Consider the following 14,163-nt stretch of genomic DNA (forward strand, 5'->3'; position numbering starts at 1 on the left):
GCTCTTTCCGCCCACTGTCACGCCCTGACCTTAGTTAGCTTTGTTTTCTTTATTATTTTGGTTAGGTCACGAGTGACGAAGGTGGTATGTGTGTTTTTTCTTTTCTAGGGATTTTTGTATATCTATGGGGTTTTGGTATGTCTAGGTATGTAGGTCTATGGTGGCCTGAATTGGTTCCCAATCAGAGACAGCTGTTTATTGTTGTCTCTGATTGGGGATCCTATTTAGGTTGCCATTTTCCATTTTGGTTTTGTGGGTTATATTCTATGTTTAGTTGCCTGTTTGCACTAGTCATATACGTAGCTTCACGGTTCATTTTGTTGTTTTGTATAGTTTTGTTCAGTGTTCTCTCTTTTATTAAAGGAGTTATCTACGCTTATCACGCTGCGCCTAGGTCTCATCGTTACGACGAACGTGACAGAACAACCCACCATAAAAGGACCAAGCAGCGTGAAAAGGAGGAGCAGCGTTTGATGGAGCAGAAAGCATGGACGTGGGAGGAAATACTGTCAGGAGAGGATCGCCTACCATGGAGGCAGGTGGAGATAGCACGGGAGGAACGGCGACGATATGAGGGTACACGTCTAGCACGGAAGCGCAAGAGGCAGCCCCCAAATTCTTTTTGGGGGGGCACACGAGGAGATCGCATGAGTCAGGTCGGAGACCTGAGCCTACTCCTCGTGCTTACTGTGGGGAGCGTGCTTTCTGTGGGGAGCGTGTTACTGGTCAGGCACCGTGTTATGCGGTAGAGCACAGGATGTCTCCAGTGCGCTATTCTATTCTAGCTCCTCTAATTGGCCGGGCTAGAATGGGCATCCAGCCAGGAAGGAGGGTGCCGGCTCAGCGCTCCTGGTCTCCAGTGTACCTCCTTGGACCAGGATACCCTGCGCCGGCTCTGCGTACTGTGTCTCCAGTGCGCCTCCACAGTCCAGTATGTCCTGTGCCTGCTCCCCGCACTCGCCCTGAGGTGTGTGTCACCAGCCCAGTACCACCAGTGCCGACACCACGCACCAGGTTTGCAGTGCGCCTCCAGAGTCCAGTACGTCCTGTTCCTCCTCCCCGCACTCGCCCTGAGGTGCGTCTCACCAGCCCGGTACCACCAGTGCCAGCACCACACACCAGGCCTATAGTGCGCCTCGGCAGTCCAGTACGCCCTGTTCCTCCTCCCCGCACTCGCCCTGAGGTGCGTGTCACCAGCCCGGTACCACCAGTGCCAGCACCATGCACCAGGCCTACAGTGCGCCTCGGCAGTCCAGAGTGTCCGGCGACAGTACCCCAGAGCGTCCGGCGACAGTACCCCAGAACCTCCAACGACGGGCCACAGTCCAGAACCTCCAACGACGGTCCCCAGCCCGGGGTCTCCATCGACGGTCCTCAGTCCAGAACATCCGGCGATGATACACTCAGCGAGGGTCCCCAGGGCCTACGGCGAGGATCCGCAGGGGGGTACTGTCACGCCCTGACCTTAGTTATCTTTGTTTTCTTTATTATTTTGATTAGGTCAGGGTTTTTACGAGGATGGTATGTGTGTATGTGTGAGTTATGTACGCTTATCACGCTGCGCCTTGGTCTCATCGTTACGACAAACGTGACACCCACAGACTACTGAGCAAAGTCTCTTTCACTGCGCCATTCAGTTTCTCTGTATTACAGTAAAGGTAATCTCAGTTAGCCCAGAAATAAAATCATGCGTAATTTGGTCAGATGTTTCATTTACATAGTCTGCCCACAAGAGATTACAGTAAAGGCAATACTACAAACAATATTGTATATTTTCCCAAATCTAATGATAATGAACCTAGAAAAGGAATAATGAGAAAAACACCTTGGACCTCATTTGAAACCTGTACATTTTCAGTTGTGAGAGAATTTTTACGTACCTTTCGGTGTTCGTTCCCTTGTCCCTCAGCTTCCAATCCCAGCAAAGTGAGACATAAACCCAGCAGCAGTCCACCTGACATCATCTTCAACGAGCCACCCTACCAGTATCCAGAACCACACAGTAGTTGATCCATTCCACTCACTCTGAACTAACCCTGTGGTAGTAGTGGTGGGGCTAGTGATCTACCGTGACACTCTGACGCCTGACTTGAAGTGAGCCAGAGCTACGAGAGCCCGCCAGAATCCTACCTTCAAAGCAGTGGAGGCTGCTGAGGGGAGGACGGCTCATAATAATGGCTGAAATGGAGCAAATGGAATGGAATCAAACACATGGAAACCATGTGTTTAATGTATTTGATACCATTCCAGCATTTTGCTCCAGCCATTACCAGGAGCCCATCCTCCCTAATTAAGATGGCACCAACCTTCTGTGCTTCAAAGAGACCATAGGGCAAATACACTATACATACAAAAGTATGTGGATTCAGCTATTCCAGCCACACTCATTGCTGACAGGTGTAAAAAATTGAGCACACTGCCATGCAATCTCCATAGACAAACATTGGCAGTAGAATGAATGGCCTTGCTGAAGAGCTCAGTGACTTTCAACTTAGCACCAGTCAGTTCTTCAAATGTCTGCCCTGCTAGAGCTGCCCCGGTCAACTGTAACCGCTGTTATTGTGAAGTGGAAACGGCTAGTTTGTGTGGTAGGGCACACAAACTCACAGAACGGGACCGCCGAGTGCTGAAGTGTGTAGTGCGTAAAAATAGTCTGCCCTCGTTTGCAACACTAACTACCAAGTTCCAAACTGCCCCTGAAAGCAACTTCAGCACAAGAACTGTTAACTGAGAGCTTCATGAAATGGGTTTCCATGGCCGAGCAGCCGCACACAAGATCACCAAGCATTGGCTGGAGTGGTGTAAAGCTCGACGCCATTGGGACACTGGAGCAGTGGAAATGTGTTCTCTGGAGTGATTAATCACGCTTCACCATCTGGCAGTCCGACAGTTCCAGTGGAGGGAAATCTTAACACTACAGCATACAATGACATTCTAGACCATTCTGTGCTTCCAACTTTGTGACAACAGTTTGGGGAAGGCCCTTTCCTATTTCAGCATGACAATGCCCCCGTGCACAAAGCGAGGTCCATATAGAAATGGTTTGTTGAGATCGGTGTGGAAGAACTTGACTGGCCTGCACAGAGCCCTGACCTCAACCCCAGTGAACACCTTTGTGATGAATTGGACTGCGAGCCAGGCGTAATTGCCCAACATCAGTGCCCAACCCCACTTATGCTCTTGTGGCTGAATGGAAGAAAGTCCCCGCAGCAATGTTCCAACATCTCATGGAAAACCTTCCCAGAAGAGTGGAGGCTGTTATAGCAGCAAAGGGGGGACCAACTCCATATTCATGCCCAGGATTTTGGAATGAGATGTTCCACAATGAGGTGTCCACATACTTTTGGTAATTTAGTGTACATGCAGTGGCTATTGATTCCCAGGAGTATTTGTTGCTTGTTTATGTCTAACTTTAAGTCACTCTGGATAAGAGCGTCTGCTAAATTGCTCAAATGTCAAATGTAACTGTTTGTAGGTGAGAGAGAGGGAAAGTGCAAGGGGAAACACAGAAAAGCAGTGAAAATAAAGCGAAAGGCTAATAAAAAGACAAGAGGGGGAAAGAGGAAGTGTCAGTGACCGAGAAAACCAGGACAAAATATTGATGAGCTCATAGGCCATCCGAGACCAACTTTTCAATACGGAATGTTCTTTTACAGAACAAGAGATCCTGGCATGATTTTTCTCAACTGATAATGAGATCGCAACTACCTCTCTATCTATGGTCAAACAGACGTCAGCGTCGACTGATGGTTGTTTACCAGTTCCACTGAGACCTTGACTGTTGGCTGAGAGAGCAGTGGCTAAGTGTGTTGGGGTGTCTTTACGCTGCCGTCTTGGCAGCATTCCTGTATGGTCATCTGAGGACACACTCCGCTTCCAGGAAGGGTACGGTGATGCTGACAAGAGTAGTCCTCTCATGCCCTGCAATGGGAAAGCTATCACCAGACGAAGGAGTCAAAATATTTTGTCTGATTGGTTTTACGTCACAGTGTCCCGACATCTTGCTGTGTTTGACATCCCCAAGTTTTTGCAAAATATTAAATTATTTCTTTAGTGCACCTAAAAATAAATCTGTAAATTGCTTTAGTTATTGACAGTTGAGACCACTTCCAGATCAGCACTGTTCTACTCCTGCAGTGCAAGCCAAATGCCCTGATTAACATTTTTCCCGTCAGCGTATTACTGGAAAGCTCCTTTAATAACCAGACAACCTGGATTCCACAGAGTTAACTGGAGAAGAGTTCAACGGTTTTACGTTACAGGGATATAATCTTGCAGTACCTTCTTGTGCCACTGTGTGTCACTCTTAAGAGGGGTTTCAAAAAGTTACATGTTCTCGGAAATAGACATTGGTCTTGGAAATCACTTCCGACCTCAAACAAAACTTTTCACTAACTACCTCCTAATAACCCTATCCTTTCACTAACTACCTCCTAATAACCCTATAATTTCACTAACTACCTCCTAATAACCATATCCTTTCACTAACTACCTCCTAATAACCATATCATTTCACTAACTACCTCCTAATAACCCTATCCTTTCACTAACTACCTCCTAATAACCCTATAATTTCACTAACTACCTCCTAATAACCATATCCTTTCACTAACTACCTCCTAATAACCATATCATTTCACTAACTACCTCCTAATAACCATATCATTTCACTAACTACCTCCTAATAACCCTATCCTTTCACTAACTACCTCCTAATAACCATATCCTTTCACTAACTACCTCCTAATAACCATATCATTTCACTAACTACCTCCTAATAACCATATCCTTTCACGAACGTACTCCTAATAACCCTATAATTTCACTAACTACCTCCTAATAACCATATCCTTTCACTAACTACCTCCTAATAACCCTATCCTTTCACTAACTACCTCCTAATAACCATATCCTTTCACTAACTACCTCCTAATAACCATATCATTTCACTAACTACCTCCTAATAACCATATCCTTTCACGAACGTACTCCTAATAACCCTATAATTTCACTAACTACCTCCTAATAACCATATCCTTTCACTAACTACCTCCTAATAACCCTATCATTTCACTAACTACCTCCTAATAACCCTATACTTTCACTAACTACCTCCTAATAACCATATCCTTTCACTAACTACCTCCTAATAACCCTATCCTTTCACTAACTACCTCCTAATAACCCTATCCTTTCACTAACTACCTCCTAATAACCCTATCCTTTCACGAACGTACTCCTAATAACCCTATCCTTTCACGAACGTACTCCTAATAACCCTATCATTTCACGAACGTACTCCTAATAACCCTATCCTTTCACGAACGTACTCCTAATAACCCTATCATTTCACTAACTACCTCCTAATAACCCTATCCTTTCACGAACGTACTCCTAATAACCCTATAATTTCACTAACTACCTCCTAATAACCATATCCTTTCACTAACTACCTCCTAATAACCCTATCATTTCACTAACTACCTCCTAATAACCCTATACTTTCACTAACTACCTCCTAATAACCCTATCCTTTCACTAACTACCTCCTAATAACCCTATCCTTTCACTAACTACCTCCTAATAACCATATCCTTTCACGAACATACTCCTAATAACCCTATCATTTCACTAACTACCTCCTAATAACCATATCCTTTCATGAACGTACTCGTCATAACCCTATCATTTCACTAACTACCCCTAATAACCCTATCCTTTCACGAACGTACTCCTAATAACCATATCCTTTCACGAACGTACTCCTAATAACCCTATAATTTCATTAACTACCTCCTAATAACCATATCCTTTCACGAACGTACTCCTAATAACCATATCCTTTCACGAACGTACTCCTAATAACCCTATAATTTCATTAACTACCTCCTAATAACCCTATCCATTCCCAGTTTTAACCCAATAACTGCCTTTAGTGAAAAACTATGTGTAATTATGATTAGGTTTAAGGGTGAAAAGCCATGCATATGTTGATTTAGTATGCCCCCCTCCCCCCACAGGTGTAACTGCTAACTGTATTACTTGGTGGTGTAGTACAACACCAGTAACAGCTAACTGTATTACTTGGTGGTGTAGTACAACAACAGTAACAGCTAACTGTATTACTTGGTGGTGTAGTGCAACAACAGTAACAGCTAACTGTATTACTTGGTGGTGTAGTGCAACAACAGTAACAGCTAACTGTATTACTTGGTGGTGTAGTACAACAGTAACAGCTAACTGTATTGCTTGGTGGTGTAGTACAACAATAACAGCTAACTGTATTACTTGGTGGTGTAGTACAACAACAGTAACAGCTAACTGTATTACTTGGTGGTGTAGTACAACAACAGGAACAGCTAACTGTATTACTTGGTGGTGTAGTACAACAACAGTAACAGCTAACTGTATTACTTGGTGGTGTAGTACAACAGTAACAGCTAACTGTATTACTTGGTGGTGTGGTACAACAGTAACAGCTAACTGTATTACTTGGTGGTGTAGTACAACAACAGGAACAGCTAACTGTATTACTTGGTGGTGTAGTACAACAGTAACAGCTAACTGTATTACTTGGTGGTGTAGTACAACAGTAACAGCTAACTGTATTACTTGGTGGTGTGGTACAACAGTAACAGCTAATTGTATTACTTGGTGGTGTAGTACAACAACAGTAACAGCTAACTGTATTACTTGGTGGTGTAGACCAACAACAGTAACAGCTAACTGTATTACTTGGTGGTGTAGTACAACAACAGTAACAGCTAACTGTATTACTTGGTGGTGTAGTACAACAACAGTAACAGCTAACTGTATTACTTGGTGGTGTAGTACAACAACAATAACAGCTAACTGTATTACTTGGTGGTGTAGTACAACAGTAACAGCTAACTGTATTACTTGGTGGTGTAGTACAACAACAGTAACAGCTAACTGTATTACTTGGTGGTGTAGTACAACAGTAACAGCTAACTGTATTACTTGGTGGTGTAGTGCAACAACAGTAACAGCTAACTGTATTACTTGGTGGTGTAGTGCAACAACAGTAACAGCTAACTGTATTACTTGGTGGTGTAGTACAACAGTAACAGCTAACTGTATTACTTGGCGGTGTAGTGCAACAACAGTAACAGCCAACTGTATTACTTGGTGGTGTAGTACAACAGTAACAGCTAACTGTATTACTTGGTGGTGTAGTACAACAGTAACAGCTAACTGTATTACTTGGTGGTGTAGTGCAACAACAGTAACAGCTAACTGTATTACTTGGTGGTGTAGTGCAAAAACAGTAACAGCTAACTGTATTACTTGGTGGTGTAGTACAACAGTAACAGCTAACTGTATTACTTGGTGGTGTAGTGCAACAACAGTAACAGCTAACTGTATTACTTGGTGGTGTAGTACAACAGTAACAGCTAACTGTATTACTTGGTGGTGTAGTACAACAGTAACAGCTAACTGTATTACTTTGTGGTGTAGTACAACAGTAACAGCTAACTGTATTACTTGGTGGTGTAGTGCAACACCAGTAACAGCTAACTGTATTACTTGGTGGTGTAGTACAACAACGGTAACAGCTAACTGTATTACTTGGTGGTGTAGTACAACAACGGTAACAGCTAACTGTATTACTTGGTGGTGTAGTACAACAGTAACAGCTAACTGTATTACTTTGTGGTGTAGTACAACAGTAACAGCTAACTGTATTACTTGGTGATGTAGTACAACAGTAACAGCTAACTGTATTACTTGGTGGTGTAGTGCAACAGTAACAGCTAACTGTATTACTTGGTGGTGTAGTACAACAACAGTAACAGCTAACTGTATTACTTGGTGGTGTAGTACAACACCAGTAACAGCTAACTGTATTACTTGGTGGTGTAGTACAACAGTAACAGCTAACTGTATTACTTGGTGGTGTAGTACAACAACAGTAACAGCTAACTGTATTACTTGGTGGTGTAGTACAACAACAGTAACAGCTAACTGTATTACTTGGTGGTGTAGTAAAACACCAGTAACAGCTAACTGTATTACTTGGTGGTGTAGTACAACAGTAACAGCTAACTGTATTACTTGGTGGTGTAGTGCAACAACAGTAACAGCTAACTGTATTACTTGGTGGTGTAGTACAACAGTAACAGCTAACTGTATTACTTGGTGGTGTAGTACAACAGTAACAGCTAACTGTATTACTTTGTGGTGTAGTGCAACAACAGTAACAGCTAACTGTATTACTTGGTGGTGTAGTGCAACAGTAACAGCTAACTGTATTACTTGGTGGTGTAGTACAACAACAGTAACAGCTAACTGTATTACTTGGTGGTGTAGTACAACACCAGTAACAGCTAACTGTATTACTTGGTGGTGTAGTACAACAGTAACAGCTAACTGTATTACTTGGTGGTGTAGTACAACAGTAACAGCTAACTGTATTACTTGGTGGTGTAGTACAACAACAGTATCAGCTAACTGTATTACTTGGTGGTGTAGTACAACAACAGTAACAGCTAACTGTATTACTTGGTGGTGTAGTAAAACACCAGTAACAGCTAACTGTATTACTTGGTGGTGTAGTACAACAGTAACAGCTAACTGTATTACTTGGTGGTGTAGTGCAACAACAGTAACAGCTTGGTGGTGTAATACAACAACAGTAACAGCTAACTGTATTACTTGGTGGTGTAGTACAACAGTAACAGCTAACTGTATTACTTGGTGGTGTAGTGCAACAACAGTAAAAGCTTGGTGGTGTAGTACAACAACAGTAACAGCTAACTGTATTACTTGGTGGTGTAGTACAACAGTAACAGCTAACTGTATTACTTGGTGGTGTAGTGCAACAACAGTAACAGCTAACTGTATTACTTGGTGGTGTAGTGCAACAACAGTAACAGCTAACTGTATTACTTGGTGGTGTAGTACAACAGTAACAGCTAACTGTATTACTTGGTGGTGTAGTGCAACAACAGTAACAGCTAACTGTATTACTTGGTGGTGTAGTACAACAGTAACAGCTAACTGTATTACTTGGTGGTGTAGTACAACAACAGTAACAGCTAACTGTATTACTTGGTGGTGTAGTACAACAACAGTAACAGCTAACTGTATTACTTGGTGGTGTAGTACAACAACAATAACAGCTAACTGTATTGCTTGGTGGTGTAGTACAACAGTAACAGCTAACTGCATTGCTTGGTGGTGTAGTACAACAACAATAACAGCTAACTGTATTACTTGGTGGTGTAGTACAACAACAGTAACAGCTAACTGTATTACTTGGTGGTGTAGTACAACAACAATAACAGCTAACTGTATTGCTTGGTGGTGTAGTACAACAGTAACAGCTAACTGTATTACTTGGTGGTGTAGTACAACAACAATAACAGCTAACTGTATTACTTGGTGGTGTAGTACAACAACAGTAACAGCTAACTGTATTACTTGGTGGTGTAGTACAACAACAATAACAGCTAACTGTATTACTTGGTGGTGTAGTACAACAGTAACAGCTAACTGTGTAGTACAACACCAGCTATTGTTATGCTATTGTTATTGTTATGTACTTTGAATTTGCTTCAACAAACACAGTACCAACCACCACTTCACCTTGTGGAGAACAAAGAATGTTGAGGAACACGTTATACAGTGATTAAAATAATAGGGCAAATCGGTTTTTATCTCAGTGCAGATGTTCAAATCAGACATGAGACTTTCTTTCTGTTGGGTCATCAGGTTAATACTTTATTTGTTTGATTGTAGCGAAGAGGAGAGAGGAGAACAAGAGGAACGAGTTAAAGAAACAAGGAAGTAAACAAACAAGAGACTTTGGGAAAGCTGTGGCTACAAGCCTTTGTATCAAATCCAGAGACAACGTTATCAGGCAACAGTAAAACATTTGATATATTTGAAGAAGAAAGAAAACGGTAACGTATTTGTGGACTCTAAAAACTATGGCACAGTATTTACCTAAACATACACGATACCAAACTGTTTAGCCACACCCCTAGAACTATGACCAGCTTCATAGCACTCTAAACCACATGGTTTTTCTTCAAGTTATTTGCCATTTTGATCAATTCAGCCATATACCATTTACATTTCTTATGCCATAAAAAGGCACCTTGTCTGAAATCTGGAAGATCCTCACCATTTCAATACAGCTACGTTTCAATATATCAAAGCGGAGGCACAATTCATTTGAACTTACTGAACATACTGTAAATGTGTATATCATCACCAGAATTCACTCTTTATGTCTATTTGCAGGCGTTTGGTCAATGATTGATTGCCATGATGGCAAAACTATGGCATAAGAAATGTTTTTTTACAAAACACAAATATGTCCATATAGTGAAATGGCCTTTGATAGGTATAGTATGGAGAGAGTCTTTACAGCTGGGTAGGGAGGGGGGGTCTTTACAGCTGGGTAGGGAGGGGGGGTCTTTACAGCTGGGTAGGGGGGTGGCTCTGGAACAAAACCACTGAAAAAGGCAACAAAAAAAATACAGGAGGTCCCTATTCCCCGAGGGATATGCTGCATAGAAGCAGATTTGTTTTGGTTTTCCTTTTTCACAGACACACACATACACACACACACAGAGATACGCACACACACACACACACACACACACACACACACACACACACACACACACACGAGACGCACAAAAGGCTTGTAACCACACCCAAGTGGAGGCCGCAAGCCCCTGCGGTTGGTCACGCTGTGTTTTCGTCCTCCTGCCCGAAACGAACAGCGCAGCGGTGGCATCATACACACATACCCATTACACACTTCAAAGAGGTGGTGTAAAGTGTGTGTTTGTTTGGGGAGGAAGGGGGATAATTGGACAGCTCCCATACTGATTCTGAGAAATAAACGTGGCAGCTGCTCTTTTTGAGGGGGTTATACTCCGGAACAAATACAACCGAGACAAAACCGAGATTGAGAGCTGAGATAATGGGGAAAAGGACAGGATGTGGAAGGAAAAAGAAAGAAAGTAATGGGGAAGAGAAAGTGAGTGATTTTGGATACCTAGGAGGATATAAACTGTTAGGAAGCGAGTGTTGCTCATGCTTTAGTGGATACAGAACCCAAGTTTCTTGACGTTCCTAGGACTGTACAGTATATATGCATACCAGACTTCATAATGACTCTTTACACATGTTATTTTTCAAGTCAGAAAAACTGAAATCCATCTACCTTTAATGCATTTTGTACTTCAATAACCTCTTGACTAAAATTACATTCATATTTATAAGTGTACTCAAACCCCCTTTTGCTGAATCCACTTTTGTCTCACTAGCTAAAAAGGGGTAGTAAAAGTTAAACAAATCCAAAAATGTAGTGTAACACATAAATCACACAGAGAAAGACTCAGAACAGGAAAAAGTCCCACAGGATTCTGGGAAACTCAAAGCGGCACAGTGGATGCTGCTAAGCCCGGCCCTTCAACACCAGCTCTGTGGGAGACGATTACGTCACCTCTCGCTTCTCTACCCCAGAGCGCAGAAGGAGGGAGGGAGGAGAGGAGCTATTGGAACACAAAAAGCTGTCTGAGACAAGCAGACCTCAGTGTGGCGTGATCTTACTGCGTCTTCCGACTCCATTCGCCTTGTCCTTTTCTATCTCCTTTCAGTGGAGGGGGAGGGGTCTTTTTTGATTCGACATCAAGATGTAGGAAGCTCCGTTGAGGGTACTGGCCTAGGTGCGCCCTGGCCTCTGTGTTTCTCTTTTAATCTCTCTCTTAGGATCACAGAAATTGCCCTGCCCTGATTCCATCTCTATGTATTTCCTTGTACACTCCCTCTCTTCAACACAGCCTAGCAAATGGAGTGGGTCTTTGGTGGACACCAGGGGGCATCAGGGGGAGGGAAAAGGCCACAAGAATAAAAAGGTTGACTGATTCTTGTTTTATTATTTTCAATCCTTGGAAGAAATGAGATGAGTACAAGGACAACTGGAAGTGTATGGTCTACACTAGCCTATGATTGTCACCCAGTGGCCAGCTACAGTACATGTGCATAACACCTACAAGTGTCAAGTCCCCCCTTTTCTAGGAATGTTTTCCAGTTGTTATGCACAAGGTAAAAACTAACATGAACCTCGAAGCAGACCTGGGTCATCTGGCCACTCTATGGTCTTAGGTTAGTGACCTGGACTGAAAGTCATCTGGCCACTCTATGGTCTTAGGTTAGTGACCTGGACTGAAAGTCATCTGGCCACTATGGTCTTAGGTTAGTGACCTGGACTGAAAGTCATCTGGCCACTATGGTCTTAGGTTAGTGACCTGGACTGAAAGTCATCTGGCCACTATGGTCTTAGGTTAGTGACCTGGACTGAAAGTCATCTGGCCACTATGGTCTTAGGTTAGTGACCTGGACTGAAAGTCATCTGGCCACTATGGTCTTAGGTTAGTGACCTGGACTGAAAGTCATCTGGCCACTCTATGGTCTTAGGTTAGTGACCCGGACTGAAAGTCATCTGGCCACTCTATGGTCTTAGGTTAGTGACCAGGACTGAAAGTCATCTGGCCACTCTATGGTCTTAGGTTAGTGACCTGGACTGAAAGTCATCTGGCCACTCTATGGTCTTAGGTTAGTGACCTGGACTGAAAGTCATCTGGCCACTATGGTCTTAGGTTAGTGACCTGGACTGAAAGTCATCTGGCCACTATGGTCTTAGGTTAGTGACCTGGACTGAAAGTCATCTGGCCACTCTATGGTCTTAGGTTAGTGACCTGGACTGAAAGTCATCTGGCCACTATGGTCTTAGGTTAGTGACCTGGACTGAAAGTCATCTGGCCACTCTATGGTCTTAGGTTAGTGACCTGGACTGAAAGTCATCTGGCCACTATGGTCTTAGGTTAGTGACCTGGACTGAAAGTCATCTGGCCACTATGGTCTTAGGTTAGTGACCTGGACTGAAAGTCATCTGGCCACTATGGTCTTAGGTTAGTGACCTGGACTGAAAGTCATCTGGCCACTATGGTCTTAGGTTAGTGACCTGGACTGAAAGTCATCTGGCCACTATGGTCTTAGGTTAGTGACCTGGACTGAAAGTCATCTGGCCACTCTATGGTCTTAGGTTAGTGACCTGGACTGAAAGTCATCTGGCCACTATGGTCTTAAGTTAGTGACCTGGACTGAAAGTCATCTGGCCACTATGGTCTTAGGTTAGTGACCCGGACTGAAAGTCACCTGGCCACTATGGTCTTAGGTTAGTGACCAGGACTGAAAGTCACCTGGCCACTATGGTCTTAGGTTAGTGACCTGGACTGAAAGTCATCTGGCCACTCTATGGTCTTAGGTTAGTGACCTGGACTGAAAGTCATCTGGCCACTATGGTCTTAGGTTAGTGACCTGGACTGAAAGTCACCTGGCCACTCTATGGTCTTAGGTTAGTGACCTGGACTGAAAGTCATCTGGCCACTCTATGGTCTTAGGTTAGTGACCTGGACTGAAAGTCACCTGGCCACTCTATGGTCTTAGGTTAGTGACCTGGACTGAAAGTCATCTGGCCACTCTATGGTCTTAGGTTAGTGACCTGGACTGAAAGTAATCTGGCCACTATGGTCTTAGGTTAGTGACCTGGACTGAAAGTCATCTGGCCACTCTATGGTCTTAGGTTAGTGACCTGGACTGAAAGTCATCTGGCCACTATGGTCTTAAGTTAGTGACCTGGACTGAAAGTCATCTGGCCACTATGGTCTTAGGTTAGTGACCCGGACAGAAAGTCACCTGGCCACTATGGTCTTAGGTTAGTGACCAGGACTGAAAGTCATCTGGCCACTCTATGGTCTTAGGTTAGTGACCTGGACTGAAAGTCATCTGGCCACTATGGTCTTAGGTTAGTGACCTGGACTGAAAGTCATCTGGCCACTATGGTCTTAGGTTAGTGACTCGGACTGAAATTCATCTGGCCACTATGGTTACTGGAGGTAACATAAGCTCACAAGATCGGTAATTGACAGATTCTACTCCAGGCAAAAGGTTTGCTAGAGTTGCTGCTTTGTGAACGGGAAATAGAGGAATTCCTTCTAATGCTTCTATGCACTGACCTATAATGCCTAGTCCATCTAGTGTTAGAATGTTGCTAACACCTCAGAACCCCATGGAACGATCAGCACTCAGATGGCAGCCATACAGCCACTCACACACATC

At 43.5% G+C, this 14,163-nt stretch overlaps 2 long non-coding RNA genes across 63 annotated transcripts; one reads left to right on the forward strand and one right to left on the reverse strand.

Annotated features, from left to right (window-relative positions):
* Nucleotides 1-9,713: 9,713 nt before the first annotated feature.
* Nucleotides 9,714-13,767, reverse strand: LOC118391911 (uncharacterized). Of its 13 annotated transcripts, XR_008062649.1 has the most exons (4): nucleotides 13,681-13,767; nucleotides 13,245-13,546; nucleotides 13,141-13,156; nucleotides 9,714-13,096 (listed from the first exon to the last, which is right to left on the reverse strand). It is a non-coding gene; the product is annotated as an uncharacterized LOC118391911 (long non-coding RNA). The 13 variants fall into 13 exon arrangements; XR_008062652.1 differs by lacking the exon at nucleotides 13,141-13,156 and having other exon boundaries at nucleotides 9,714-13,112; nucleotides 13,471-13,546; XR_008062650.1 differs by lacking the exon at nucleotides 13,141-13,156 and having other exon boundaries at nucleotides 9,714-13,112; nucleotides 13,379-13,546.
* Nucleotides 12,132-13,955, forward strand: LOC127906732 (uncharacterized). 50 transcript variants are annotated; one of them, XR_008062694.1, is made up of 8 exons: nucleotides 12,268-12,413; nucleotides 12,598-12,775; nucleotides 12,822-13,087; nucleotides 13,176-13,219; nucleotides 13,310-13,353; nucleotides 13,400-13,537; nucleotides 13,582-13,715; nucleotides 13,806-13,955. It is a non-coding gene; the product is annotated as an uncharacterized LOC127906732 (long non-coding RNA). The 50 variants fall into 50 exon arrangements; XR_008062688.1 differs by lacking the exon at nucleotides 13,176-13,219 and adding an exon at nucleotides 13,088-13,175 and having other exon boundaries at nucleotides 12,822-13,041; XR_008062671.1 differs by lacking the exon at nucleotides 13,176-13,219 and having other exon boundaries at nucleotides 13,264-13,353.
* Nucleotides 13,956-14,163: the final 208 nt, after the last annotated feature.

This window comes from Oncorhynchus keta, chromosome 13 (assembly GCF_023373465.1).
Source record: "Oncorhynchus keta strain PuntledgeMale-10-30-2019 chromosome 13, Oket_V2, whole genome shotgun sequence".
NCBI classification, from domain to species: Eukaryota; Metazoa; Chordata; class Actinopteri; order Salmoniformes; family Salmonidae; genus Oncorhynchus; species Oncorhynchus keta.